The 25,064-nt window shown below is 42.4% G+C and overlaps 1 long non-coding RNA gene across 1 annotated transcript in view; it reads left to right on the top strand.

Moving 5' to 3' along the window:
* LOC119566566 overlaps positions 1 to 25,064 on the top strand; it is a 97,850-nt gene that overhangs the window by 44,731 nt on the left and 28,055 nt on the right. Inside the window, exon 5 of the long non-coding RNA XR_005225758.2 lies at positions 22,960 to 23,021. This is a non-coding gene — a long non-coding RNA (uncharacterized LOC119566566). The remainder of the gene's footprint in view (positions 1 to 22,959; positions 23,022 to 25,064) is intronic.

Below are 25,064 nucleotides of genomic sequence, written 5' to 3'. Positions count from 1 at the left end.
GTGTACTTAGAGTGGAGTCAGCATACTTAAAGGGGCAATGCTCGTCTCTCTCTCCCACACACAGGGTGTGTGTCTCTGTCTCTCTCTGTCATGCTGTCTCCCTTCCCTCCATTCATGCTACCTTGTAGAGTAAGGCTACATTAACAACATGTTAATCTTTGAGGGCTCAGCCGAGTGCTAGTTCATCATCTAGCAGTAAGGCATTCCCTGGGAAATATCCCCCCTCTTCCACCCTCTGACTTCACCACCTCAACCAAGCTTCACAATCATCATTACTGTGTACGCTATTAAATTGTTTGTTTAAAATTTATACTGTGTATATGCATATATAAAAACTATAGTCTTTTGTCTGGCAAAATTTTTTTCCCTGGAACGTAACCCCCACATTTACACTAATTCTTATGGAGAAATTGGATTTGCTTAACATCGTTTCACTTAAAGTAGCATTTTTCAGGAACATAACTACAACATTAAGCAAGGAGTTACTGTGTAAAGGTACCTTATTCTGCTATAGATTATTCCCTTTCCCATTTGGGAATAGCTATACCAATGTAAAGCACTTTTATACAGCATAGCTGCATCCACACGAGGGAGCATTGTGTCACTTTAATTATACTAATATAGTTAAAGTGGTACAACTTTTAGGTGAAGACAGGCCCATCAACAGCAATTCCGGGCCCCAGGGCAGAACAGTCAATGGGCCCCCTACCACAAGCATGGACGCGGTCTGCCTGACATTTGGGCGGTGCTGCATCTGCACTGGTTGGTGCCCAGTGAGCTGCTGCCAGCTGCGCTGCCCCCAGCACCCCTAGTTCCAGCACTCCTGAGTCAGGGCCCAGTTTATGTAGTAACAAAAAGATGATCCCATGTACTTGAACCATGAGGCAGGTTCTTGAGTCATGAAGATGGTCTGATCTATCAGCCACCTACCACTTTGAAGGCAAATGTTAAAATTTAGAACTGTTATTTTATGATTCTCAAATGAGGATTCATCCTGTATCATTGACTTCAATGGTAATTTTACCAGTTAATTCAATGGAAGCAGGAACAGCACTCTTCTGCTGCTCACCTTTAGTGATCACACATTACAGTGAACCCAGAACAATCAGGCAACTCGTATTCTGAAGATGGCATACTGCGTTCTATCTTTATCAACAGGTCTGGCTCTCCTGATGTGCAAAGCTACTGCCAAACAATTAATTATACAGCGAAAAAAACATATTGGATATCACTTCTTTACTGCTGACTATTTAAGAGTCATAGAATGGGGTCCTGGCCCATACCTAGGGCTCCTAGACATGACAGTAACACCAATAAAATAATAATAATTGCTACCTCTTACCACTATAACCTTTAGTATTACCCTTGCACCTAAAAATTCTGCAGGAACTGTAAAACTCATTCCGTGTTTCAAAACCATTTTATCTGAGCTGCACAATCACAGCAAAGGGAGTCAACTCCTCCCCCAGACCCTGCCCTTGTTACATCAACACCAGGTACAAACTTGCTTCTTGGAACCAGAGTGTCTCTTGATTTCAAGATTGTGCAATTGGCTTTTCTAAAAGGCTTGTTTCTCCTTTTCAAAGATGGTTTTATTGTCCAGAGTCACGAAATGCAAATTCACTTATGCTCAGCTCTTCTAACAGACTTTCTAAAACTATCAGGTTTTTTCTCAAGCGGTTTTTTTTAAAAACAAAAATCTGCATTGTGTTGTAGTTGGAGGATTTCCAAGGTAAAGATGATTTCGCCTGGAACTGAAGTTAGCTGTCTACCCTTGAAACTTACAAAAAAAAAAAAAAAAAGAGTTTGACCACCCAGAAGCTGTTTTTCTCCCAACACTGAAACTGGTACCTTAATGTATTAAAACCTTGCAACAACCTAGTCTGCACAGTTCTCAATATGCCTAGGTCCATACAGGGGATAGGAAGAGAAACAGCAAGCGCAGCTGACAGTAAGAGACACGCAGTTTATTCATAAAACTTGCCAATTTGTTTAGGCTGGGCACCACATATATAAGTTCCTCCCATTTTTAAGAAGAGTTGGGGGAACAGACACATAGTGAGCTTTTTCCTTGGTGTATTTCTGCCGAACAGATAAACAGTGGAAATGATCAGCAGACACGCTGGGAGGGATTACTTTACCAGAGGAAAAGTTTAAAGCTTCCCCACCCTCCAGCCCTGGAGGCAGCAGGGCTCCTTCCCCCTCCCCCATGAGCCACCCCACTAGGGTGCGCCCCCTCTCCCCACAGTATGGCCAGCTCAATGGGGCATGATTGGTACCTTTCTTATCCTCCACCACGGTGCTGAGGCAGAAGTGGGTGAGGAGCAACACCAGGACAGCGGCTCTCCCGGCCCAAGATGCCCACTGGCTGCTGCCCGGGGCCGGCAGCTCCAGTCCCTCATCTTGGGCTGGGAAATAATCAGGGCCATCCCTAGCTATTCTGGGGCCCTACACAGCCCCCACGTGGGGGGGGGGGGTGTGGGGACCCAGGCCTCCATGGGGGGGATGGAGCTGGCTTGGGGTGCAGGGGGGAACCCCACAGCACCCACTGGTGGGACAGCTGGAGCCGGGCCACTGCACTCCTCAGGGGTGGGAAGGGAAGGGACGGGGCTGGGAAGAGGCGGGGGCTTTGGGGAAGGGGTGGAGTGAGTGTGGGGCTGGGGCGGAGCAGGGGCAGAAAGAGGCGGGGGCCATGGGGAAGAGGCAGAGCAGGGGCTGGAGCAGCACACAGCTGCACAGGGCACCAGAAAATTTGGTGCCCCAAATTTCCTGGTGCCCTACGCAGCTGCGTACTTTGTGTATGGATAAGGCCAGCCCTGGAAATAATCCCCAGGGCTCAGCGCAGGTCTCTCTTCATCCCCCTGCCAGCACTCAGCTCCTCTCCCTGGGTCCGCGCCCCGCAGCTCTGCTGACCATACTGAGCGGCTGCCTGGGCACCGGGTGGAGGCGGTGGCACCGGGGCTAAGGGGTACAGGCACCGCACTCCCCGGTGATTAGCAGCGGCTCCCACTCCACATGCGTGATGGAGAAAGTGCCCGGGGTCTGGCTAGGGCTGGGACCTGGCAGGCCGCCAGGGTGATTTAAAAGGGCCCGGGGTTCCTGGCCACCACTGCTGCTACAGCAATGGCCTGGGCTCCAGGCCCTTTTAAATTGCACCCTTTGCCCTGCCCACCCATTGACAGGCCTGGGTGTAGACAAAACCTGAGGGAGCACATCTATGCTTCCTGGTTTTGGCCAGGTTTTGGTGTGGAGCGTGAATAGATAACCACATTCGCACAAGCAAAGTGCAAGTAAAGATCCACAAAAGAATAATAAGTGCAAGATGTGGGGGGAAAAAAACAAACAAAATACCACTGCACTTTCAGAGTGTGACTATATATCTAGAGTTAGAGGAGCAGTCATGTCTGTGAGCCAAGAAGTTTCTGGAAGCTGCAGAAGAGAACAAAATGGATTGGGTTTTAGATGGGTGAGTTAGAACTGCTTGCAACATTCTAAAGCGACTGCAGGAGAAACAGCGGGGAAGCTGTTTGCTGCTAAGTGCTGTTAATTATAGTGAAGCAGAGAGAACAAAAGGACAGATTGTAAGTACTGTATCAAGTGAATGAAAGTGGGGTAGGGACTACCAAAGTCATGGTCCCCAAACCTGAGGGAACAAGAAATGTTTAGGAATATGGGCAATAAACAGGAAGAACTGGAAATCTTAGTACACAAGCAAAATGATGATGCCATTGCCATCACAGCGATTTGGTGGGATCTATCTTATGACTGAAATGTTGTTATACAGCAATATAGCTTGTTCAGGAAGGACAAGTAGGGGAAAAAGGGAGGAAGTGTTGCATTGTACATCAAGAATGTATACACTTCTTGTGAGATTCAGAACGAGGTTTGAGGCAGACCATTGAAAGTCTCTAGGTAGATAAAAGCAGGAAAAAAACAGATTACATCACGATAGGGGTCTTCTATAAACCACCAAACCATGAGGAGGAGGTGGTAGAGGCATTTCTAGGACAAATAACAGAAAAATCCAAAATACAAGACTAGCAACAGGGGACTTTAAGTACCCAGACATCTGTTAGAAAAGTAACAGCGCAAAAGACAAAATGTCCAGTAAGTTCTTGGAATGTGTTGGGGGCAACTTCCCTATTCAGATGGTGGTGGAAGCACCACCAGATGGTGTTTTAGACTTTATTTAGACTAGCAGGAAAGAATTGGTTGCAAATTTGAAGGTTGAATGCAATTTGGTGAAAGTGATCAGGAAATGATAGATTTCACGATTTCTAAGGAAAGGAAGGCGTGAGAGCAGTAGAATTAGGAAAATGGACTTAAAAAAAGCAGACTTTAACAAACTCAGAGAACTGATAGGTAAGATCTCATGGGTAGAAAACTGAAGGGGAAAAGGAGTTCTGGAGAGCTGGCACTTTCTCCAGGAGACAATATTAAAGGCACAAAAAAGCTATCCCGGTATGAAGAAGTGTAAGAGGCTGATATGGCTTCCTCAGGAGCCCTTTAATTACCTGAAAACCAAAAAGAAATCCTAAAAAAATGGAAACATGGATAAATTGCTAAGAATGAGAACAAATGAATAGCACAAGCACGAAGGGACAAAATCAGAAAGGCTAAAGAGACAACTAAGGGGAGATATGATAGAACTCTGTAAAATCATGACTGGTGTGGAAAAAGTGAAGTGTTATTTACCCCTTCACAGAGCACAAAAACTAGGGGTCACCCAGTTAAATGAATAGGTGACAGTGTTAAAACTCAAACAAAAGGAAGTACTTCTTCACACAACACACAGTCAGCCTATGGAAACTGTTGCCATGAGATGTTGTAAAGGCCAAAAGTATAACTGGGTTCAAAAAAAAAAAAAAAAGAGAAGTCCACAGAGGTTAGGTCCGTGAGTTAGCCAAGAAGGTTAGGAAAGCAACCCCATGACCCAGGTGTCCCTAAGCCTCAAACGGCCAGAAGCCATGATTGGACAACCGGGGATGGATCACTTGAAATTGCTCTATTCTGTTCATTTCTTCTGAAGCATCTGGCACTGGCCAATATCAGAAGACTGAATGCTGGGTTAGATGGATCATTCGTCTGACACAGTATGGCTTTTCTTATGTTCTTACAAGGGACATAAAGGGGAATAAGATGATGTTCTTTAAATACAGTAGGAGCAAGAGAAAGACAAAGAAAAGCATAAATCCACTACGTAGTGGGGAAGGATATCTAATAACAGACGACACCAAGAAGGCCGAGGTGTTTAACGCCTATTTTTCTTCACTCTTTGCTATTAAAATTAATTGTGACTGAACGCTTAACAGCAAGGGGAAAGGAACACAAGTAGAATAAGGAAAGAACTGGTTAAATAATATGTAGTGTATCCGTGTCAAACCCAGGATATTAGAGAGACAAGGTGGGTGAGGTAATATCTATTATCTTTAATCAATAAAAGATATTACCTCACCTACCTTGTCTCTCAGGATAAATAACATGTAGATAAGTTAGTCATATTCTAGTTGGCAGGGCCTGATGAAATTCAGCCTAAAATACTTGAAGAACAAACTGAAGTAATCTCAAAACCATTAGCAATTATCTCTGAGAACTCATGGAAGATGGGTTAGGTCCCAGAGGACTGGAGAAGGGTAAATATTGTATCTATCTTTTAAAAGGCAGACAAAGAGGGCCTGGGGAATTATAGACCAATCAGCCTAACTTTGCTTCCTGGAAAGATACTGGAACAAATTATAAAACTATCAATTTGTAAGTTAGCAGGGTGATAAGTAGGGCTGCAGATTTATCACAGAATTTTAAAATAAAAAATCATGGAACAGTCTCAGTAAATTTAATAAAAGTCACAGGTTTCATGGTTTTTGATAAAAATTCTACGACAAATGAAATTCAACTATACATCATTAAAATCATAGGCCAGTGTCATCATCATCCTCTGCTGCTGACTTGTCCTTGCCCTGCCAAGGAGGCATGGACCATGTGGCCTGGCACCCAACCCTAATTCCAGACTGATGACAAGGAGAGGCTGTGGGTGTGGGGTGCAAGCCCACCCCACACTCACATCCTAGCAGAAGCTCCTGTGTCCTGGGGGTTGCCCCAGCTCTCCCACTTCAGGCATTGCAACCTGGCACATCAAATTGCAGTGCTGCTCAGGGCGACTGGGCTACAAATGAGTGAGTGGTACTGTGACCCCATGCACCGGTCACAACACCAATCATTCAAATTTGTCCTGGCTGCTCCCTTAGAGCCTTGCAGCAGGAAGTCATGGACAAACAAAGAATTCACAGTATCCATTCTTCCTTTAACAGCCTTTACAATTACTTTGTACATGTAAAACCCAAATGTGTTTAAGCTAAATGAGCAGCTAGATATGCACTGATGAGCTTTGCATTCACAGAAAAGAGACAAGCTGAAAAATGGTCGCCAGAGTTGTATGTATTGTGTTTGTATACGGAAGATTATATCATCCTGTTAAAAACTAAAATTTCATCAGCTTTATGGGAAACTGTAAAATAAACATAGTGGACCAGAGTTGAAACAAATGCATTATCTTCTTTTCACTCTCTTGCCTTCTGGACTTGCATACATACCACTATCATGTACTGAGCCCAACTTTCAGACATGACTGTCTAATTTGATTACATTTTCACATGCAGCCTGGCACTTCAGGCAGGTAAAATCAGTAATTACTTGCCTGAGTGCCCAGTTGTATATATAAATCCCAGATTTGCATAATTTAGGCATCTGCTTTGGTGAATCGGGCCAATTTTGTGTATCCCAAATATATATGTAAAAATCTAAGTGGGTGGGTATCCATTTGGGGGCTTCACATGGTACAGACTGGAGGATGGCACAAGGAGCCGCCATGCACCCTATGCAAGGGCAGCGTAACTGGGGGAGTGCAGAGACAGCTCCTTTCGTTCACTCCTAGGTGTGCACATCAGCCCATTGTGGGCAGGGTGGAGATGAGGGCCCATTCCTCCTCTCTCTGTTTTGGGTACACTGAGCGCTGGAGATGGGGAGGAATAGATTGCATCATAAAGGTTGTACCTCTCCAAACTCCTTATGGCAGAAGCAGTTGAGTTTAACTTCTAGGACTCTTTCTATGAGACTCAGACATATGGAGGAGGTATCTCCACACAAAAAGGGCACTCGATGCTTAAAAGCTTTTTTGGATACTTACCACTCAACCTGCCATTGTTGCGTGTGCAGAACTGGGACCAAATCCTACAGAGTCCTGTGCACCCTAAGTTCCCATTGCTTTTAATGGGAGTTTCAGTTGGTGTGCACTATTTAACAGGATTATGTCCCTAATGTGTTCAGGTTTCAGAGTAGCAGCTGTGTTAGTCTGTATCCACAAAAAGAAAAGGAGGACTTGTGGCACCTTAGAGACTAACAAATTTATTTGAGCATAAGCTTTCGTGAGCTACAACTCACTTCATCGGATCCTAATGTGTTCAGTGGGGATTGTGGCTGAGGATTGATGGTAGAATCAGGATCAAATATTTGTGTTAACAGGGAACCACCAAGGATTTCCCTCTTGCATCAGATTCAGCTCTGGTACCAGCAGCACTGATTCCAATCACTAAACCCAAAGGCAGAGTGATCTCATCCTCCAGCTCCTACTTCATTTGATAAGAGGTTTGTTTACTCAGTTTAATATCTTTAATTAGACTCCATTGTTACAGAACTGTTGCAGTGTATTGCATTACAATAATTCTCCAAGATCGGTAAGTGAAACATTTTCTTCAAGTCTTTACCGCTCTCTGTGCTTTGTATTATATTCACATCTCCTAGGGCTCTGCACAAAAATAGCTGTCACAAATGAAGCTGAAGAATATTGGCTTTTAATTGGGCTAGGCACTTTGTTTCCATGATCAGTTTTGACCAGCTGCCTTCTCCCCCAGCCCCCCGCCTGCACCATCACAGTTCAGATATAGCTCACAGAAACAACTGCTTCCCGCAGTTTTGTATTAATAATAAATTGCAAGGCATGTCCTCATCTGATATGCCCTTCTATTCTTCAGGAATAGGATTATTATAATCTTTGAGCATCCCTTTGATTCCACCAGTTTCTGCAGTGAGCATGGGCACTTGAGATGTGCAACCAAGACTTATAGAAAAGAAGTACTTGTGGCACCTTAGAGACTAACCAATTTATTTGAGCATAAGCTTTTGTGAGCTACAGCTCACTTCATCGGATGCATACTTATAGGAATGCAGTAACATTTTTCTGAGACAAATAAAAGTGCTTCTAGTTCTTCTATGAACCCCAAAGGAGTCGAGAAATATTTCTTCTGTCTACCAAGCAAGCTCTACTTAAAAATAAAGTTTCCAGAATACCATGCTAGTCAGCGTATTAAAGAGAGAAATGTCTTTTTAGGTCAAGTAATTTAGACCAATGCAGTATTGTTACCAGCAATATATTTTTCAGCTTTTTTCCCCAGTCCAAATGTAAATAATTCAGGGGATGGAGCTTCTACGTTTCTTTTGGGAAACTATTCCACAGTCTAGGAGATCTCATCTTTGCTTATATCAACCCCTATAGACAGACTCCTAACCATTTTTGTTGTTCTCTGAATTCCATCCCAGCTAATGAACATTTTTCTAGCACTGGGCTGTCCAGAACTAAACACAGTACTCTAGATTTGTGCTTCCTGCAGCTGTACACAAAGAGGGATGCTGATGTGTTTGAGAAGATGCTCGGCTTATGCATTCCCAAACTGCACAGGCTTTTGTTGTTGTCATATCCCATTGCAGATTTGCACCTAATTCACTGTAGCCACCCTTAGATCTCTTTCAGCATTACTGCTTTCCAGCTGCTTCCCATTAAACACAGTACCTGTATTCCAGATTATTTTTATCTGGATAAGTATTATTAGCTTTCATATTTCCAAACTGGATCTCATTTTACTTCCTACCTGTATTTCTAATCTCTCTTGGTCCCTTTGCATTATTTTCTCTATCCTCACTGGTGCTCACAACATCTGCCAATTTAGCATCAGCTGTAAACTTCCCTCCCTTTTCCAGTCCATTAATGCAAATGTTAAATGAGACTACTGGGTCTCCCGTTATCTCTGTTATATTTGACTGTATACCTCCCCACAAGATGATACATTGACATTTTTCATTATCCTGGGTTTACAGTCTTTCAGCCCATTTGCAATCCTTTTGACAGCACTCATTTCCAAGCCAATTTGAATTAATTAATGTGTGTCTATGTGGAGATGCTTTGTAATATTTAACACAGAATTATCAAAATCAAAAGGAGAGCTCCTAGGGTTGTTGAAAGTTCATCTTACAAGGGAAAAAAACAGGATGGGGTAGTTAATTATATATAATAGCTCTTGAGATCTCAAGAGATTAGCTCTTCACACCTGGTGAGGGAGGCTGAAATGAGAAGCTGGGGAACCTGGTAAACAATTTAGGTCCACATCAAAGGAGTGAATAGGCCACATTTGCTGGTAATATCCATCTGATGTCTGCACTCAGAAAGGGTTGAGGTTGCATTCTGAGAAAGCATTTACCTGTAAACTCCACTACATGCTGAAGATACAATATGGTAATCAAAGAGGTCAGGAATCTCTTCTGAAGTTCAAAGAGATTTAACATCAATACAATAGTCATGCAATGATGTGCTATGTGTTTGACTAGGGCAGGGGTTCTCAACCTTTTTCTTTCTGATCCCCCCCCCACCATGCTATAAAAACTCCACTGCTCACCTGTGCCACAACAACTGTTTTTCTGCATATAAAAGCCAGGGTTGGTGTTAGGGGGTAGCAAACAGGGCAATTGCCACAGGGGGCACAAAGCTAGGTTGCTTGGGCTTTGGCTTCAGCCCTGGATGGTGGTGTTCAGGGCCCCGGGTGTCAGCCCCATGCGGTGGGGCTTTGGCTTTCTGCCCTGGACCCCAGCAAGTCTAACGCCAGCCCTGCTTGGCAGACTCCCTGTAACCTGCTCATGGCCTCCCAAGGGAGCCCAGAACCCTAGCTGAGAACCACTTGACTTGGGAAAATGGTCTAATGTGTTTCATATTGGCAAATTAAGTAGTGAACTATTATGGAAATTTAAAAACAATGGGTGGAATCTACAAAAGGATTTAGGTGTTGCAATGCTGAATGTCATAGGCGTCTAGAAAATCACAGGAACAACACTATGATCCACAAAGCAGAGCTAGGCAGGAAGAATGAAGGAGGGGCCAAACAGATTAGGGGAAGCAGAGATTAGGAACAACATAGAGGAGCTGTAGGAGAGATTTAGGGGAGATGATGGAGGGAGCAGCATGAGCAGGTTTTTGGATAAGGGGAGAAGAGTGTAGTGTGAAGGGATTTGGGGAGGGAGAGTTGACAGTCAGAAGGTTTTGGGGCAGGTAGAAAAGAGTGAGAGGAAAGAGGGGTTGGGACAGGGAAAAGAGATTAAGGGTGGTTATCAGGGAAGAGGTAGGAGATCCTGGGCTACTGGGGGGCAGCAAGGAAAGTGAGGTAGTTTGGGGAGGAAAAAGACACCATAGGACTTGGTAAGGGGAGAAGAGAGTGATGGGATTTGGAGGAGACATGGAAAGGAAGGCAGTGAAAGGAGGACAGTGCAAGGGAAATTTAAAGGATGTATTTATAATGACTGAGAAGAGAAGTTCTTGGAGACTACAAACACCAGACAAATTCTGCCGCTGGGGAAGCCTGGGGGAACACAGAAGGGAATCTGTCCAGAGATGCCTGGGGAGCCTGAAAGGAGTCAAAGCCAGACTAAGTTCACCTACCCCTAAATTCAGATCAAAATGACTCCCTTGGTCTCCCCAAGAGTTTCTTGGTGACTGTGCCAATGGAGCTTTTCTCTTACCATGGTTGGCAGAAAAATACTGACTTGGCTAGCTAATAATAAACTATCAAAGGTACCCATCAGAGAAATGGGTATATTACTAATGTTCAAACCATCAGACTTTGGGGTCATAAGTCAAATCAAAAACCTTACTTCAATGCTAGGAAAAATTTCATTTCAAATGACATACCAGGGCTTTGAACTTGCTGTAATCTTCGAAAAATTCATGTCCGACCATTCACAAATTCAGAGCCCCCTGTCAATACTGTAAATACTCTGAACAATCTGACAATTTTTGGATTTCTATTATTAGGACTGTATAAAGTCTGTTGTCATATCAATGGAATGTAATATACTAATGAAACTTGATTTCTACAAACAATTGTTTAACTGTAGATGCTGCCTGCTGTGAAAATGCAATTGTTAATGATGTCAAAATAGTTTTTCAGGGAGAATAGGGGCTAAAGGAAAATACAATAGGTTTTCCTAAGAAAAACATCATAAGAAATTGTTCTGAAAGGAACTTTACATCAGTTTGTCTCAATCAAAGCTCATCATCTAGGTTGAAACTCTCCCTTGTGCAGAGAACCAGCATAAGACAGCATACCACTTAAATTCCACTTATGTCCTACTTCGAAGATTTAAGTTGTTTTATACCTCTGCACAGAACTTTACCCTAAGGGCTTAACTGCACTTGAGTGATGTATGGGGATTGAAGCTGGTCTTCTGCACAGGGGTAAATTTCACCTACTGATTTCTAAGGATTTTCTAGGGAAAAATTGCAGAATTGAGGCCTAGGTTTGGTTCATGGAGATTGAATTAACTGGGTTGGTCTGAGAAATGTGGGAAGTTCCTTTTGCTGTGGTGGTGGTGTTTTTTGTAGATATGAACTAAAAGGACTTAATCAAGAACCTTACTTGTGCATTTCAACCCAGGATACCTGAGAGCAGACTGGAAGAGACGCGTAGCATTGTCTCACGTCTTTCCCTCTATTTTCAGTGTTCTGATCTCATCATTGGTATTTTAAGAGACAGATGCAGTCCTTAAATTGTTTGGAAGGCTACACTGTAGTTATCAAAACCCACCCTGTATCACATGCATGAGTGTCTGTGTAAAGCCTTATTATTGCCAATATTCCACTGACTTATTTCAAAAGAGAAGGAGAAAAATGGTTAATGTTACTTCATCAAAATGAACAAGTATTGAAAAATACAGCACAGGGAACTCCTACTGTGCATGCAGCATGTCAGAATCTGTAGATGATTGCTACAAAATAAAATGAAGCTAGTTCCCCATGGTTACAGGTGTCCTAAAATATTGGCAGAGAGATGTCAATGACAGCAGATCTCTCTCAAAACCAACTTACTCTTTTCCTTTCCTCTCCATCTGCTCATTAATCTGCAGCAAAGCCAGGGAAGAGCCCAGTGAGATTCAGCTGCCACTGCTGTGGTATTTCATCAAGGAAATACAGGCCAAAATATATTCAGTGCAAAATCTATGTTAATACAATGCTATGATTGAGGACTGAAACACACAAGACCTGATTCTCACTTACCCCAATGTCCCTTTACACTAACCAGACTGATATAAAAGAACCTTAGTGTAAATGAGAATCAGGTCCACAAAAGTCAGGGAACTGAAAGTTATGATTCCCATTGCAATTCTATCACATTGTGTTTATAAGAAACTAAGAATGGCCATACTGGATCAGACCAGTGGTTCATCTAGCCCAGTATCCTGTCTTCCGACAGTGGCCAGTGCCAGAGGCTTCAGAGGGAATGATCAGAACAGCACAATTATCAAGTGATCCATCCTGTCATCCAGTTCCAGCTTTTGGCAGTCAGATTTAGGGACACCCAGAGCACAGGTTTATGTCCCTGACCATCTTGGGTAATAGCCATTGATGGACCTGTCCTCCATTAACTTATATCCTTCTTTTTTGAACCCAGTTACACTTTTGGCCTTCACAACATCCTCTGGTAACGAGTTCCACAGGTTGACTGTGTGTTGTATGAAGAAATAGTTCTTGTGTTTGTTTTAAAAACTTGCTGTCTATTAATTTTATTGGGTGCCTCCTGGTTCTCGTGTTATGTGAAGGGATAAATGGCACTTCTTTATTCACTCTCTCCATACCATTCATGATTTTATAGATCTCTACCATATCTCACCATAGTCATCTCTTTTCTAAGCTGAACAGCACCAAGTCTTTTTTAACCTCTCCTCATATGGAAGTGATTTCATGCCCCTAATCATTTTTGATGCCCTTCTCTGTATCTTTTCCAATTCTAATAATTTTTTTTTGAGATAGGGTGAATAGGACTGCATGCAGTATTCAAGATGTGGGCATACCAGGGATTTATATAGTGGCATTATGATATTTTCTGTCTTATTATCTATCCTTTTCCTAATAGTTCCTAATTTGTTAGCTTTTTTGACTGCCACTGCACATTGAGCAGATGTTTCCATAGAAGTATCCACAATGATTCCAAATTCACTCTCTTGAGTGGCAACAGCTAATTTAGACCCCATCATTTTGTATGTATAGTTGGGATTATGTTGTCTAATGTGCACTACTTCACATTTATCAACCCTGATTTTCATCTGCCATTTTTGATGAGTCATCAATTTTGCAAGATCTCTTTGTAAATCTTCTCAGTCAGCTTTCAACTTAACTATCTTAAATAATTGAATATTGTCTGTAAACTTTGCCATCTTACTGTTTACCCCTTTTTCTAGATCATTTATGAATATGTTGAACAGCATAGGTCCCAGTACAGGTCCTTGGGGAACCTCTCTATTTACCTGTTTCTGTTGTGAAAACTGACCATTTGTTCCTACCCTTTGTTTCCTATCTTTTAACCAGTTACTGAGCCATGAGAGGACCTTTCCTCTTATCCCATGACTGCTTATTTTGTTTAAGAGCCTGTGGCACAGAACCTTGTCAAAGGATTTCTGAAAGTCCAAGTATTCTATATCCACTATATCACCCTTGTCCACATGCTTGTTGACAACCTCAGTGAATTCTAATAGACTGGCGAGGCATGATTTCCCTTTACAAAAGCTGTGTTGATCCTTCCCCCAACATATTGTGTTCATCTATGTATCTGATAATTCTGTTCTTCACTATAGTTTGTCTGGTGCTGTAGTTAGGTTTACTGACCTGTAGTTGCAAGGATCACCTCTGGACCCTCTGGTCATCTGGTATTGAGGCTGTTTTAAGAGGCAGGTTAGGAGTTCTACAATTTTATATTAGAGTTCCCTCAGAACTCTTGGTTCCTGGTGACTTATTACTATTTAATTTACCAATTTGTTCCAAAACCTCCTCTATTGACACCTCAATCTGGGACAGTTCCTCAGATTGTCACCTAAAAAGAATGGCTCAGGTGTGGGAATCTCTCTCACATCCTCTGCAGTGAAGACTAAGGCAAAGAACTCATTTAGCTTCTCCGCAACTGCCTTATCTTCCTTGAGTGCTCCTTTAGCACCTCGATTGTCCAGTAGCCCCACTGAGTGTTTGGCAGGATTCCTATTTCCGATGTACATAAAACATTTTTTTGCTCTTAGTTTTTGTGTCTTTTGCTAGTTGCTCTTCAAATTATTTTTTGGCCTGCCTAATTATATCTTTACTCTTGACTTGCCAAAGTTTAGGGTCCTTTTTATTTTCCTCAGTAGCATTGACTAATATATGCTGGTTTTATATATATATATATATATATATATATATAATATCTGTATTACCCTCACCATATAATTAGTATGCATTAAGCACCAATAACATTAAGCACAAGTTCTGTAACAATGATATAGCCTAAAATAGCTTATACCACAATCCTGTTCACTTATGCTAAGTACCCTATGACACCTTGCATTTGCTGAAGTAAACATTTGGCATAAGCAGATAGAAAACTTGTCAAAATCAAGATACATTCATTCTATATCTTAGTACAAGCTACGGAACTACCTCCACAGACCAGTACCTGAAATGCTAGTAACCAAAACAAAGATAAAGGAGGAACAGACTTAATGAGCTAGGGGACTGGGACAAAGGGGTTGAATATCAGTGACATGTAAAGAGATGTCTAACTTGTAAAATCATCATATAAAAATACCAGCTGAAATGTGTATCTTTGGGAGCACACCTTCTGCGTAAGGTGAATTTGACATTGCTGCGTGAGATGGCTTCCCGATCATATGGAACCTTTTCCCTGTACTCTATTATTATTGGCTTCCAGCAATAAACCTGACTGAGATTAGTTATTTGGCCTCTTGACTATATTTCATAACAAACCTAAAGTGTGGCCAAGCAATTGACTCTACAATTTATCAACAGTAGGATTTGACTTCCAATTTTTAAAGGATGTCTTTTTGCCTCTAACTTCCTCTTTTACTCTGCTGTTTAGCCATGATGGGATTTTTTTGGTCCTCTTGCTATTTTATTTATTTGTAGTATACTCCTTGGGAATAGAGTTTGTCCGTAACTCTAAAATGGTCCATAACTCTGAACAAGATGTTATGGACTTCAGCCATGGGAGAGTTGGGGCTGCAGCCACAGAGTGGGGGGCGGGTTAGGACTCTGGGCGAGTGGGATTCAGGGCTTCTGCCCCCTGGGAGCACCAGGGCTAGGGTGACCAGCTGTCCCGATTTCACAGGGACAGTTCCAATATTCAGGGCTTTATCTTATATAGGTGCCTATTACACCCCATCCCTTGTCCAGATTTTTCACATTTGCCATCTGGTCACTCTAACCAGGGCTCAAGGCTTTAGACTTGGGGGGGAGTGCTGGGGCTTGGGCTTCAGCCCCACGGCTCCGTTCCTGGTTTAGCCTCATGGTGGGTGCCGGGGCTTCAGCCCCACGGCTCCGCTCCCAGTTTCAGCTGGGGGGCAGGGGCGCTGGGGCTCGTGGCTTTAGCTCTGGGGGGAGCACTGGGGCTGAAACTGACACTCCCCTGGTAGCTAAAGCCCCGAACTCCAGCTCCCTCGGTGGGGCTGAATCTGCGAACAGAGCCGGAGGGCTGAAGTCCTGAGCCCTTGCACCCTCCGTGTGGCTGAAGTCAGGAATGCCAAGCCCCAGCACTCCGCCTGGTCTAAAGCCCTGAGCCCCAGTGATCCCTAGGATCAGAAGCCCTTAGGCCCCACCCCCACCCCATGCCTATGCCTGGAGCCCTGACCTGCCCCCTGCGTCTGCAGCCCCAACCTCTCAGTGACTGAAACCTGGAGCCTCAGGGCTAAAACCCAGAGACAGTACAATATTTGCTTTTTTTTTTCTTCCCTCCCGTCTGTGCTGCTGCCTGATTGAGGACTTCCAGTTTCACAGGGTGTCCGGTTGAGCGGTAAGTCTGTTAACTCTGGTGTTTGTAAATTTGAGGTTCTACTGTACATTTTGTTTGAGCCCCGTTGTGGTGTTTTTAAATAGCTTTCATGCAACTTTCAGGCATTTCACTCCTGTTTAACTAGCTTCCTCATGCTAAATGCTACTGTGGTGGGTTTCTTTGGTATTTTCTTCCCTACACGGAAGTTTAAATTTAATTACATTATGGTTATTATTACCAAGCAGTTTAGCTGTATTCTGTGCTCCACTTAGGACTAAATCAAGAATTGCCTCTCCCTTTATGGGTTCCAGGACTAGCTGCTCCAAGAAGCAGTCATTAATGGTGTCTAGAAATTTTATTTCTGCATCCCGTCTTGAGGTGACATGTACCCAGTCAAAATAGGGATAGTTGAAATGCCCCATTGTTACTGGGTTTTCTGTTTTTGTAGCCTCTCTAATATCCCTGAGCATTTCACAATCACCATCTCATCCTGATTAGGTGGTCAGTAGTATATTCCTATCGGGACTTCTATCCGTACAGTTTTTATGGTACAGTTTGATTCATTTAAGATTTTTACTATATTTGACTCTGTGCTTTCTTTCACATATAGTGCCACTCCCCCACCAGCATGACCTATTCTGTCATTCCTATATATTTTGTACCCCGATATTACTGTATTCCATTGATTATCATAATTCCAACAAGTTTCTGTGATGCCTATCATATCAACATCCTCATTTAATACCAGGCACTAAAATTCAGTCATCGTACTATTTAGATTTCTAGTACTTGTATACAAGCACTTATAAAATTTGTCAATATTTAGATGTCTGCCTTCATGTGATGTAATTGAGTGGGGGACTCTTTTTCATTTGACTGTTTCTCTGCAGTTTCTAACTTTGCTTTATCAACTTCCACCCCCTTCTATTTACTAAGATATACAGCATCCCCATTAATCAATAATCCCCTAAGGAATGTCTTTGTCCAAACCATGTGCTCCTCTGTATCTGCTGGCTTTCCCCCAACCCCTTAGTATAAAAACTTCTCTATAACCTTTTAAATTTTGCATGCCAGGAATCTAGTTCTGTTTTGGTTTAGGTGGAGCCCATCCTTCAGCTATAGGCTCCTTCTTTCCCCAAAAGTTCCCCAATTTCTAATAAACCTAAATCCTCCTCCCAATGAGAACCATTGTCTCATCCATGCACTGAGACCTTGCAGTTCTCCTTGTCTAATTGGCCCTGCACACAGAACTGGAAGGATTTCAGAAAATGCTACGATGGATGTCCTGGATTTTAATCTCTTACTTAGTGGCCCAAATTTGGCCTCCAGGACCATTCTCCTACATTTCCATATGTCACTGGTACCTAATGTACCACAACCACCAGCTGCTTCCAGCACTGTACGTAAGTCTATAAAGATGTCTCAAGAGGTTTGCAACCTTCACATCCAGCAGGCAATTCACCATATGATTCTTCCAGTCGTCACAAACTATATTTTCTGATAATTGAATCCCCTATTTCTATTATCTGTCTCTTCCCAATAACTGCCACCCCCCTAATCCCCAGAGGGGTATTCTGAGTGCGAGAGGATACCATGACATCATCTGGAAGGAAGGTCCCAACTATGGGGTTCCCTCTGCTACAGCTTGATGTTCTCTTTCTCTGAGACCTTCATCTTCCTCAACAGCACAGAGGCTGTCAGACTGTGTGTGTGGGGGCGGGGGGGGGGCGGGACTGCTCTACTGTGTCTCTGAAGTCTCCTCTATGTAACTTTCTATCTTCTCTAGCTCCTCCAGTTCAGCTGCCCTGGTCTAAAGAGCCTGTACTTGGTCTCTGAGGGCCATGAGTTGCTTGTACCAAATGCACACATACGCCACCCGCCCACAAGATAGGTAATCATACATGCTGCAGGATAGCCCCCACTCGGTTGCTAGACTTCTTCCTGCATTAGTTTTACTCTTGCCGGGTTTATTTTTTGTTTGTTTTTTTGGGAATGAGGGGTTATTGGCCTAATTTTAGAGTATGTTTGCTAGGTGTAGCTGCCTCTCACGCTCCCTCTCTAAACTCCCTTCCAAAACTAGATAAGTTCATGGAGGATAGGTCCATCAGTGGCTATTAGCCAAGATGGACAGGGATGGTGTCCCTAGCCTCTGTTTGCCAGAAACTGGAATGGGCAACAGGGGATGGATCACTTGATGATTACCTGTTCTGTTCATTACCTCTGGGGCACCTGGCAGTGGCCACTGTCAGAAGACAGGATACTGGGCTAGATGGAACTTTGGTCTGACCCAGTATGGCCTTTCTTATGTACTCCCTGTTTGCTAGTTCCTCTGGTTTCTTAGGAGCTGGCGTTTTAAACCCCTGTTCTCCTTCAGTTAGCACTGTCTCCTTATCAAGGGATCCGAAAGGGATTAGGGATCAAAAGATAGCAGGCTAGAACCTTGTTATTAAAGTGTCAGCCTAGCCTAGCAGGCCGCTTGCTTAGCACACAGCCCCCAGAACAGACCACACTATAAACCTCAAGCAAGCAATCACACAACAAACAAACCAATAACAAACTCACCCCCAGGGTTTGCTGCCCCTGTTCACTATACATAGCTTAGGTATACAGAGAGATCACCCCATCCACCATGGAAATGCCTTGAAGGTAGAAGTAGGTGGCAGCCTTGCAGAGCAACACTCCACACCAGTCCAGGTTAAAAAGTACATAATAACTTATCCAAATTAAATTAAAGGAAATTTTAAGTAGGTAGATAACAATCTGCTAGCTGGAGGTTAGCCAGGACACTGGGGCTGCCACTAATACACAAACAAAATGGGCAAACAGTGCCATGGAACTGCAAAGCAGGTATCGGTATGCACTTGACAGCACCATGTCACCCAAATGCATAGTAATATGAACATTGTTAGGTGTAAGTGATAAATACTGTAAACAAATGACCACATAATTGTGTTTGAAAAAATGAACAGGCAGGAAAGATTGGATACTTGTTGAATTGCAGGTGCATGTTCATATACAAAGTTACTTCCTGTAATATCATATATCTATATCTATCTATATACACAAACTCCAATATTCCTGAAACAGGTTACACTGACATCACATGATACTTACGAACTCAAGTGAATTGTGTGCAAAGTGTGTGCACGTGCACGCACACACACAGTCTGAGGGTTTCCTTACACGTCAGATTAAAAAAAAATTCTTAACAGTGAAAGTAATTAACCATTGCAACAATTTACAAGGGTCATGGTGGATTCGCCATCACTGACAATTTTAAAATCAAGATTGGATGTTTTTCTAAAAGATCTGTTCTAGGAATTATTTTATAAGGAAGTTCTGTGGCCTGCGTTATACAAGAGGTCAGACTAGATGACCACAATGGCCCCTTCTAGCCTTAGAATCTATGGAAAAAACCCAGGGGCAGATCTTCAGCTGGTGTAAATGATCACAGATCCATTATTCAGGCTTAATTTAATTAGACTTTATTCAGGCCTAATTTCATTAGAATAAAGACTGGGAGTTTTCACTACAAAAACTAATTTCCTGCTGCTGATACTCACACCTTCTTGTCAACTGTTTGAAATTGGCCACCTTGTTTACATTGATCTCATTAGCACTACAAAAATAATTTCCACCCCTTCTTGTCAACTGTTGAGAATAGCCCACTTCCACTTTAATTGAATTGGCTCATTAGCACTGACTCACCACTTGGTAAGGCAACTCCCATCTTTTCAAATGCCGTGTATTTATACCTCCCTACTGTATGTTCCACTCCATACATCTGATGAAGTGGGTTTTAGCCCACGAAAGCTTATGCCCAAATAAATTTGTTAGTCTCTAAGGTGCCACAAGGACTCCTTGTTGTTTTTAAGGGAAAAAGATTTCTTTCAATGCTATGTAAATTACTGATACAGGAAGGCCCTAAATTTTTTCCTGCCTTGACTGTATCTTGGTTTAACTCCTGTTCAAATACCTTGGCACCCCTATAGCTATCGTTGTTTATTGCTTATTTCTCTTGGTGCCCAATTATGCTACTGGTAGGTGCTTGCAGTCAGAGAAGGGGCACTGTCCTTACACTATGAAACTCAGATTCTAAAGGTTTGTACCATATGGCTCCATCAGCACCGAGTATAACACCAAGGTTTGGAAGAGGCTCTGACCTCCCACAGAATTTCCTGGTCCACAGGTGATAATGCTACCAAATAAATAATAATACTTTTTAAAAAGTGAACCTTCTCCTGTGCTCCCCCACTCCTCGCTGGAGACAGACAGGCATGTCAGTCCAAGATTCCATACAGAAACCTACTATTTCCCAGTACTTCTTTCAAGCTGAGTGCTGTTCCTCTATCTCTCTCTTTAACTGACTTTTTCTGAGCCTGACCAGGAGCAGACTGGAATGCTTAGTGATGATGAACATAGAAGTCTTCCCCCTAAACCCCCACCACACACAAGAGGGGAGTAATCAAAAGAACTCTAGCAAATCAAAAGTCTCATTGCTGGCTGAAGTTGTCAATAGCTTGTATTTAAGGGGACTGGAAGACTGCAGGGATTAAAGTTGGCATACAGACCCTTTGACCTCCAGTGATTCAACTCTAGCCTCTACCAATAATTGATGTCAGATGGCTGCTCAGTGGCTTGTGTGAAAAATGTGGTAGTTTTAGTCCAGTTTCTAGTGGACACGGGTCTACGTTACAAAAGCTGCCATCACTATTAACATCTGTGTTAAGAGGCCAAGGAGTGAATGGGAATGGAAAGTGAACTACCCTGTCACTCTAGAGGTGATTCATTCGGGTCAGGATTGACAGTTATTGGCAGAACAATATAAGGAATCTTGTACTGCTTGTGTTTTCCCTCTTCCGTGGCTGAATAAAGGAATTTAGGTTCCAAGTCTGTAAATCTAGCACTCTTCAGACACACAGAATTCACCTAACACAATAATAAAATCTCTCATTTCCAACCCATGTCTTAGCTTACATGTAACTCATAGAACCCAGGAAGGATCACATGTATGGGAAAGCATAACATCAGAAAACAGACAGCAGCCTGAGCTGCTAATTGCTGTTTCTGTATAACTAAAAATAGGCAAGGATGACAGTGAGCCACATTTGCACAAAACGACAGCCATGGTGCAACAATAATCACATAATAAGGAACACTTAAAAGACAAACTGAGTTCTTACTTGAAGTAGGACTTTCTGGTTTGCCCTATACCCCGGTGATATCCTTACCTATTCACAAGTTTTAGTACAATTTTTTTTTTTGTATTTCAGTAGTGCCAGGCAAGATCAATGCCCTGTTGTGCTAGGCGCTCGATGTGCACAAAGTAAGATTGTAAACTCTTTGGGAAGGGGCTATTTAAATAGACAAGATAGACAAAGGTTGTGAGAAAAGTGTTATCCCCATTTTACAGACGGGGATTTGAGGCAGAGAGCGACTAAGGCCAAGATTTTTTAAAAATTGGTACCTAAAGTTTGGCTATAAATCTTTTTTTAGATAACTAAATAAATGGTCTAATTTTCCAAAGTGCGGAGCTCTCAAGTGCTCTCATTAAAGTCAACAGTACTTTTGAAAGGCTGGCCCTTTATTTAGGTGCCTCGGTAAGAATTAACTTAGTAGCCTGATTTTAGGTACCCAGTTTTGAACATCAAAGCCCAAACTGACGCAGAAAGTCCATGCTGGAACTAAGAATTGAGCTCAGATCTCCTGTGCTGCAGATCAGCACCTTAATCACAAGACCATCCTGTCAATTATTTGAGCTATATAAGCTTGACTGTGAACAATATGATGGTTGCAAGAGTGATACACTCAAGCTGTCAATCATAAATCCAGAGGAAGCACTGTTGGGAATGAATTAAGAGATATCCCTGGTGTCTTCAGGTATCAGGCTGGGTAATCCCTCAAACAAATTGCATTTAAAAACCTGGACTTTAAATAAAATAAAATAATAAATAATAATAATAATAATAAAAAACCTCTCCATACCTCACCAAAAAGAAGTCACTGTCCTTGAATCTGGTGGGAAAGCTGCACAGAAGACAGAACTTGTGTGCATCAGCAGAAGATCTGACAGTAAAACATTATGCTTTTTTATTTTTTATTTCCTGCTCTCAGGATGGTTGCAGTCAAGGTGGCTTATTTTCAGTCTAGTATGCATGAATTTTATGTTCTGGGACTCAGACAGTGCTCCCAAATAAGGACAGGGGGCTTCCAGGAAATGGAAGTGAAAATGCTTTTCTTCTCTACCCTGTTGAAAATGTAATCATTTCATTCTTTGCAGCAGCAAGAATCTTTTCTTCCTGCTGTTAGGTTAGCAGCAGTCTGAGTTGTAATAAGCTTTACTAAGGTAATAATAATATATAGGCTGTTATGTCTTGGGAATCTATTCTGCAGCTAAACTGGGCGGGGAGTGGGAACTCAATCTATCCATTACATAAACTTACATCTCATCTCTAAACTACACAGATATTGGCTACTAGTTCCTCCTTTTTTACACACAATCCTATGTTATTTCAGCACTGGCAACTTAGAGAGATAAATGCCAGCCAGGAGCAGGTTGTCTGGGGTGGAAGTAGGTGTCCTTTAGAGGTGGCTATAGCAGGGCCAGATCCCTGGCTGGCTCTTCTGAAGTCAATAGAGTTAAGCTGACTACATCAAATGAGGATGTGGCCTGAGAAATGTGTCTAATTTTTACTATCAAAGAACCACCACTATGTATAAGATTAATGCTTGTGAATATGAACTTTATGTTTGATTTTTTGTATGCTGCATTGGACCGTAGGTCACAAGAAATGTTCAACAGCTTTATTTGCATAGACTGCTTAATCTTTTATAGAGCCTGCAAGAACCCATGTCTTCTCCCAGTGAAGTGAAGTGTTCTGACTCAGTTTCCAACTGGTGAGTGTGAATGAAACTTCTCACTAGAATTAGAAGAATTATTCATGGCATTTATCTTCACAAGCAATAAGCAGGTGGTCCTGTAACATACAGAAAGCAATTACAGTATGTCTCTCTTCTGGGACAGGGACTGAAAATAAACCATGTCACTTGTAATGCACTTGGAATTTTCTCTAATGATTTGCGGAAAAATACTTATTAAAACCAAAGTTTCAATATTAGAGGCTGCATACAGATTATTGCCTGTTTAAGAAACAGGCATCTCCTCCTAGAGGGCTAAGACAAGTCAGTACAATGTGGCTTTCAATCTAGGTTGCATTCAGATGCCCTAACTTCCACTCTTGGCTGATCTCGATCATAGAAATCTTCTCCTTTAACCTTCAGGTTTTGTCCCCAACTAATCGTAGTGTAATTCCAACATCAGTAATTACAATATGTTAAAAGCAAATCTAGGCAACCCGCTCCGGTTTTGTGAAAACCTTGGTTAAAAGATCATGAAACCTTCCTGGTTTTGAATAGTACTCTTCCATTTTTTATGGGTGTTAAATCTCTCAGCACCTACATCTCAGATGTTTGCTCTGTAGAGGATTATATCAGCAGCCCTATGCCTTGGATAGGTTTCACTTTTAGGTGTCATGCTTAGCAATCTAGTACTTATCTTAGGTTCATCACTTCAGATCCAGGTCTAAAAAGCATTCGAGCATGTGGTTCCACTGCCAGAGAGTTTTGCCATTGACTGCAATAGGACCAGGCCTGGGCCTTAAGCATTCAGTCCTGCAAACACTATGTACTTGAGTACAGTTACTCACATAAGCTGTTGAATGGGACAGTTCATGTGAATAAGGTTATGAGCATAAAGGTTTTACAGTGTCAGGGCTTCATATACCTTTACTCTGCTCTCTACATCACAGAGGCCCCCATTCCATTCAGTTGCCAGCCTGAATAGCAGCAATCTCTATAAAAGCTTGCTTTTGAGCTAACAAATTCAGGATGTGTCAAGACTCAGGCTTTTGCTGAATGACCAGTTCTTATAAATGCCATTCTAACTTCTTTGACCTCTCACTGAGACATAGGCCAGATTAGTTCCAGAGTACTCAGTGGTACTACATTACCAATCAGTACCACTGTAAGGCCAGGAAGAGGGTGCTCCCTTTTATCACCCCACCTCGTTCCCCATATGATAACTGGGTTCTTAAATTGATTGGTTTACTTCTCTAGATCTGCAACTATCCTTCCATATATGTATATGCCTATAGAAGAGGCTGAGCAAACACTCAGTCCAACTAGATTTCCAATATAGTATTTGATTAATTACACTCTATGAGCTACAGAAAGACCTCCCCAGCAAGAGCTCCTGGATAATATCCCTCAGCCAAGTTCATTGCCATCAGTATATAATATTTGGATGGGGTGAATGTGACAAAGGCACTAATAAAGCATTAAAATGAAAGTAATGAACAAAACGGGAAATCGAAATTGAGAAGCCAATATGTTTGCTTGTAGTCTCTTAGGCCACATCTACCCGTAGCTATGCCTCTGAACCCCCTGTAACATAGACACAGACTACAGTGACAGAAGGGGTTTTTTCATTGCTATAGGAACTCCACTTCCCTAAATGACTGTAGCTAGGTTGACGGAAGCGTTCTTCCAGCAGCCTACCTGTGTCTACATCAGAGGTTAGGTCAGCATAGCTAGAGCATTCTGGGGTGTGGAATTCTCATACCCTTGAGCACTGTAACTATGTTGACATAAGTTTCAAGTATAGACCAGGCCTTATACCTTATTTAATTACACTCCACCTTGCTCCAATGAGCCATGCAATAATGCTCCAGTTAAATGAACACAAGTGCTCTACAAGCACGCATAGTCATCCAAACAATGTGGTTGGATCTTTCTAATCTTTGGGTTGGAGGAAGAAGGATGTTTTTGTGGCTAAGGCAGTGGGCTTGGGTGATTTAGGTTCAGTTCCAGACTCTGTTAGACTTTTTGTGAGAACTTGGGCAAATCTCTTAATCAGCCTGTGCCTCAGTTTCCTACCTGTAA

Source organism: Chelonia mydas, chromosome 5 (genome assembly GCF_015237465.2).
Source record: "Chelonia mydas isolate rCheMyd1 chromosome 5, rCheMyd1.pri.v2, whole genome shotgun sequence".
NCBI lineage: Eukaryota > Metazoa > Chordata > Testudines > Cheloniidae > Chelonia > Chelonia mydas.
This window is presented reverse-complemented; position numbering and strand designations above follow the sequence as displayed.